The following is a 6,675-nucleotide window of genomic DNA, read 5'->3' on the forward strand; positions in this document are numbered from 1 at the left end:
TGAGTTTTTGAGAGTTGCATTTGCTGGATTCCTGACCTGAAGGTTTCTGAGTTCATAGTTATCTCTTAGGATAATTTATAGTTATAGTTATCTCTTAGGATAATTTATATTTTATATATATGCACAACAGTTTCCAAGGAGGCCTGATGATCATAACATACAAATGAAATCTTGGATCCTCATCCAGAATAAACTGGCAAACTCAGCTGAAGCCAGTAGTTCCAATACACACGAAGGGTAAGTTGAGAAAATGAAAACCATTAGGAGTCGATGGATTTTCATCTGCATGCTCTCTAAAGGAAAGGGAAACAGTAGCATAACTAAGGTGTGAAGTGAACAGGGCACCATCCCTGGGCACCTACTTTGAGGTGTGGAGAGAGTGGGGATAAAAACAACAGCTGCTGCCACTATTGACCCAGAGCAGTCACAGCCCTATGCATTGACACTGTCCCTGTTACACCTTTGAAGGGAAAGAATGCATATGCTCTTTATATAGGCAGTTAGGAAGAAGTACAGATTGTCCAACGTAGTGCACACAGAATTAAGACATTCGCTTATGCAGCAATATGCATATTGGAATGAAAATGTACAGATATGCGGACAGAGTTGTTGCTGCTCTCTACAAACAAGTGACTACCCTTTGCTAGTGCAATCCAAATTACTTTCTGATACTTCAGTTCATCTCTAAAATAAAATATCCTTTTTCTTGAAGCCACTGAACTATCATGTTTATTGCACACAGTAAGTGATTGAGGGTGTTGCTGCACTGGCATGCATTGCTCATATCTCAGATTTGCTGTCCTGGGATCAGGAGCACAATCACTGAAGAGGAGACTGTGTAACAATAAATCGCCCTGTTGAGTTTGGTTTTGTTGTACAGAAAAGTGAGAGTTTTAAGATGAGTTATGCATGAGCTGGATGTAGTCCATAATATAAATCTAGGCTTAGGAAATGTCAGGAGCAAGTGTTACAGATATATTTAAGATTGCATAGTGAGGATTATATTCATTGTAATTCAGTGGTTTTCAAATTTGCTGCTTTACTGCACACTCTTTAAAATGGATTCTTTCACCTCGTCATATGTCATCAGCCCCGCCATTTCAGGTGCCTTCTGATTCTCCTTCTATTGCTTTAGCTGTCACTTCTCACTGCCTTACTGATAGACCAAAACCCTCCAATGCATGTGATTTAAACTCTTTTATTTCATTAGATTCATTTTTAACTTTTAGAGCCATACAGCTTGTTGTCAGGAGGCAAAGTCAATAAACAGAGCAGTACATGAGCACCAGAGGATCAGTTAGCCAATTTCAGTATAGAAGTGTATCTTTAAACAAAGCCCCATAACCACACCTGGCACAGCCGCTTTCAGCAAGCAGAAAATCCTGATGGGTCTTAACTGCATTTGCATATGGTTTTAAAGCTGTAAATGTCTCATGGCAATTGGTAAGGAAGAATGATACCAAAGTTAATGACACGGTTGTACTGTCTAGAACCTCAGTGTCCTCACTCTTTCCTCCTTTATCACATCAGAGGATGGGCTAGGAAGAATGACATAGGCTATAGCAAGCATAAAATACTCAAGCTTGGCGTCAGAGAGAGTTGAAAATCATTCCCAGTGTGATCCTGCTGGCTGCAAAGCCAGAAGGCATCAACTGATTTGAGATAGAAATTGTGTCTTCCTATAAATCAGGATACTGCCAACCATATTGGAGCCTCCCAGTGTAATATCAATGTAGTGCCAATGCCATTGATGATTTAGGTTTGGTGTTTAAGAGCCTTTTGGGGGTCATCTAACTGCTTGCATGACATTTATGGTAAAACTCCCAATAAGAACAGACTTACATCACCATGGAGTCCCTTTGACTCTCACACCTTGTTTAAATTCTATAGGGTCTGCCCTATTATTTCTGGACTTCTTACCTTTTCCCCACATAGAACAACAAAAAAAGAAGGCGCACGATGATCTGAAGACAATTTAAAAGTGTAAGTGCTGGTATTTAGTGTTTATGAGAAGCTTTGAGATTCTTGCAACCTGGGGATGCAGCACAGCTCTCATCTTTGTTTTATTCTGTAGCTCCCTGGGAACAGTTTCCCATATCCATATTACGTTTGTCTTATTCTAGTCAAGTACATTTCAAAAGATTGTTCTATAGAAAGCATATTTAAAAGCTAAGTTTATTCAGATAACTACAGAAAGATTTACGTTTGAGAGATGCTGTTATAATGAGTCTTTAGCTATTCTAAATATTTATGATTTTAAACACACACCTTGTATTTTGCTCTTTCAGAATGTTTGACAGTCTATTAGTTCAGTCTACAGCAAGTCTAACCTGGATTCACTCTTGCTAGAGAATCCCAGCTTCCTGACACTGGCTAGAACACGCATTTGGCACTGTACCTTTCTGCCAGTATTCTGGAGACTCTGAACCTTATCTTTAATGTAAAAAGTAGCTTGAACGGAATTTAATATTTAAGATCCTTTATTTTCATTGTAGAGATCCTTTTTTAAATATCACTCAACAAATCTATATCAGAGAGTTCTGCTTGAGCTATTTTTAGGTGTAATGGTATTAAGCCATCCTATGATAAAAGAAAATATGGATGTACATCAAAACGCCTGCCAAAGAAATGAAAATCAGAGTGCAGAGAAATTCCTTGCAAAAGGAACATGAATACAAAACAATGCAGTTCTTACTATAAATTGATGTCGAGAGATAAAGAAATGAACTTGGCGATATCCTAGAATTGCAGCAAGTAATTTTATTTTCTAGAACTATTTTTTTCCTCCCACATAAAATAGATTCAGTGAAACCTCTCATTTGATGTAGTAAGTTGAGGACTTGACTAAATGTTTCTAAAATCTTATTAAAACCTTAATAAGCTGGCATATATAGTGTCTAGGTCCATGCACCGCTTCCAGGAACTCTATCAGATTCCACCTGAATCCAGAAACTTCAAACCAGTGGGAGGCTGTCATCTTTCAAACTGGATACAGTATATCAGTTTCAGAATCTTGTATGTATCAGCACCACACTTTTCAAAGTGATGTCATATTGCTTCCACATTTATACAAGCCTCTTTATATAAAACTGAAAGCAAATATAATGAGAACGAGGTTTCTTACAAGTTTTCCACAAATTCCCAGCAATAAAAAAGCCAAACACTCATTCTTGGAAAAGTTCCAAGGAAGTCTGACACAGTCTTTAACCTAGTTAATCTCTGTACACCCCAGGGTCATTAATTTTGCTCCACCTTGAATCATTAATTTTCAGAGTCCTGACTCTTGGCAGGAGCCTAGAAGCCTTGAGATCCCAAGCTGTAACCAGGGCTGAGGAACAAAGCTGGCAAGCCTAGAAGCCCTAAAACTGTGCAATCCAAACAGGGCCCTCAGGACTTCCAGGGCTAGGAACCTGAAAAACACGGCATGAACTTCAAGGGTCTGAGGCTACGGAGCAGTTCTACAGCTAAAGACCAAGATGTTTAGAGCCACTCGGAATCCAATAGAAAACAAAGAGGTACTGGTTTCTTCTGCTTCTTGTAAGATACAGCACTTATTAGACTGCCATTTTCTGCACCAGTTTCATTTTCCAGAAAAGAATCAAGTGGGAGCCCTACCTATGCCATGCTGCAGCGGTCTATAGCCAAAACTGTCCCTATCTCCTGTGACAGGGAAATGGAAAAAGCCCTTTTAACCATTCCATCTTTCAGCTGCAAACAAAAAGGGACACAGGACCTGGACACATGACACTTTTATATACAACCTGCCTTTATAGCATTGTAAAAAAGGGAGCAGACTCGCAACAGATAGCCCTACCCCCAACAGAGTAACCTTTTTGCTCTAATTTAATTCCCTGCTCCCCCTATACTCAGTGGCAAGGTGTTGTTACAGTGCCTACATGCAGCAACTACCCTGAAATATCTAGTTGTCTCTCCAATCTGGATCACAATATAATTACACCAACAAAAAGCCATAGGGATTTCTCACCTATGGTGGTCACTGTATTTGAATATTCAGCCAAGCATAACAGGTTAAATTATAAAACAATTCTACATTCTCTTACTGCAGGAATGACAGAAGGGGACTACAACATTTGCCATTAGGATCTGCAACACCTGAAAATCCAGTTGAAAGCATTGATTAGGGCATCATTTGGGGCAAATTCACACCCGACAAGGGGAGGATCCACACCACCCTTGGGATCTGTGCCATATATGAGGTGAGCTTTCTGAGCTCACCAGCACAGCTCTTCCTCGAGTGGGGGAGTGACCAGTGGTGGCCACATACCCCTTGTTGGAGTCCTTGCTGAAAACCCATGCACTTCACGTAACCAACAGTTTAAAGTCAATTTTGCACTTGCTCACGAGATCAAATACACTTGTTCCATTAAACAAGCAGTCTCTGCAGCCTCTTTTTTTCCATTCACAGAGAATATGAGCTGTTAAGTTTTCCCACAGCAGAGTGTGAGGGTTTAATCACATAACTAATTTATATGACTGAAACCTCAGGCACTGCTGAGAAGATATGGTGTTGTAACTTTGTCCTTTTACGTAAGAACTATTGGTAAAACCAACATGGTTGCCAGGGGGCACATTGCTATGATTTTTATAATAAAATACTTAGTTTATATTCTTTTAGCCTGCTTTTTTGCTGCTTTCAAAGGTTCCAGTGTATAAGAACTCTATCAAAACAATATAACAGTTTCATCCTTAGCTCACTACTGGAGGGCAGTTTGGGTGGCTTTCCTGTGCTCATGAATCTACTGGGCACTTTCAACAACCATACACTAACTAATTCTACATGTAAACAGCACCCTTTGGTTTTTTTGTATGTCGTTTGCTAATTTTATCACGCACAAAGCATTCAATTAACTAATCAGTTGAGTGAGGAATGCATTCATCCGGCCCTCAAGAAATTACACAGGAATGGGCAACACATGCAAATCCTAGAAATTAGAGGGATACATAAGTCTGAGAATGTTGACATTACGGGACACAAGATTGCTTCCATTAAATTCAAAATTGCATGAGAGGTTGATCAGCTCCTTTTAACTTCAGAAGTAAGTACTTCCTATAGAAAAGACTGAAGTGTAGATATGTTATTCTCCCAAAGTCCAGAAGTCAAAATTTAGAGGCTTTAGCTCAAATCCATGGGTACCAGATCAGTGCAGAAACAGTAGTTCTAAAGTACAACTTGGAGAAAGTAATTTGTATCCTATTTATGATTCTATTTGTGCCATCCATGATGGGGACTTGAAGGGTTAGAATTTCTCGGCGTCTCGCTCAGGCACACATACAAAAGCAGGCCAAACTACTTTAAATGATTGTTCTTATACATGGAATATTGCTGCAACAAAGAGGAGTGGGAGACAACACAGATATCTCATGAAATGTATCCATATGTCTGTCATTTTTTCCAGCCATAGGAGAATAAACAAGAGAAATAGATCAGTTAATAAGATGAAATGTCAAGAAGAGACAGCTATCATAAAAAAATACGTCTCTGGAAAAAAAAGAGAGAAAGAGAATGTAATCAGTGGTATGACAAGAAAAGAATTTGTAACGAAGAGAAAAGCTAATCATATTTTTCTCACTGATTTCCTTCTGCTTACAACTTTAAGGTATATGAAATACTAAACTGAACCAGAAACAGGCAAAGAAAAATGCATGCAGATTAAAAATGTTTCATATAATGAAGTTTTACAGATCTATGGAAGATAACTTAAAGCTACGTTTTCAGGCTGTTCACACTTAAGAACTTCATTCTAGTTTTAATTATTCTAGAGAATAACACCAAAGACATTTTGAAGCAAATCATATAAATTACTATGCTATATTTTATTACTTTGTTCCTTTAATATTCCTTTTAATTTGTTCATTTGCTCATATTTTTAGCAGTACCAGCAAAAATGCAAAAAGAAAGGCCCTACTATTCCATAATAATCATAGATGATAAATATTAAATAATAATTATTATTCCATGTAGTAGCTCAGCTAAATCAAAGAGTAAATTCATTGTATATAATCTTTTTTTCTCCCCAACACGTAACCAAAAAAACAGAAGTAGTGCTTTTACTGTAGGAGATTAAACTAGTGAGGATATACTAAACAGGTGTTATATTCACACCTTCATTTCCTTCATTTGTGACTTTGTAAGGGAAAACAGCTGTAGTTCTCTTAGCTGGATGTGAAAGCTGAGTACAGATGAGGCAGACAGATGTACAAAAGAAATACAATGGGTTGCTTCTCCATCCATGAGTCCTGTGATCACAGATGCAGATTTTTGGGGGGGTTTTTATATATAATGGCTAGTGGGCTAATAGAGATTGTAAGCTAATAAATGTTTAGATCCACAGCTGCCTAATAACTCACCTGCTTATTATTTGCCTTCACTGATCTGAAAAATCCTGTATAATTGTGACCACTTCAGAAGCAAAGTCAGAAGCCAACAGTTATCCGATACGTAACTTTATTACTGCACAAACTGCCACAGGTTACAACAAAGAGAAGTGTAGGTCTGAACTAAAACCCCAGATCCAAACACTTTCAAATACAGACCCATTCCTATAAACAAGCAAGGACTAGGATTTTGCACAGAGTCTGCTTTAAGTATCAGTATTAACTGCACAGGACTCATCACAGGATTTCTTGGGTCAGCTCACAGAGGTAGTGAAGGCT

Source organism: Gavialis gangeticus, unplaced genomic scaffold (genome assembly GCF_001723915.1).
Source record: "Gavialis gangeticus isolate Ggan-Ray unplaced genomic scaffold, GavGan_comp1, whole genome shotgun sequence".
NCBI classification, from domain to species: domain Eukaryota; kingdom Metazoa; phylum Chordata; order Crocodylia; family Gavialidae; genus Gavialis; species Gavialis gangeticus.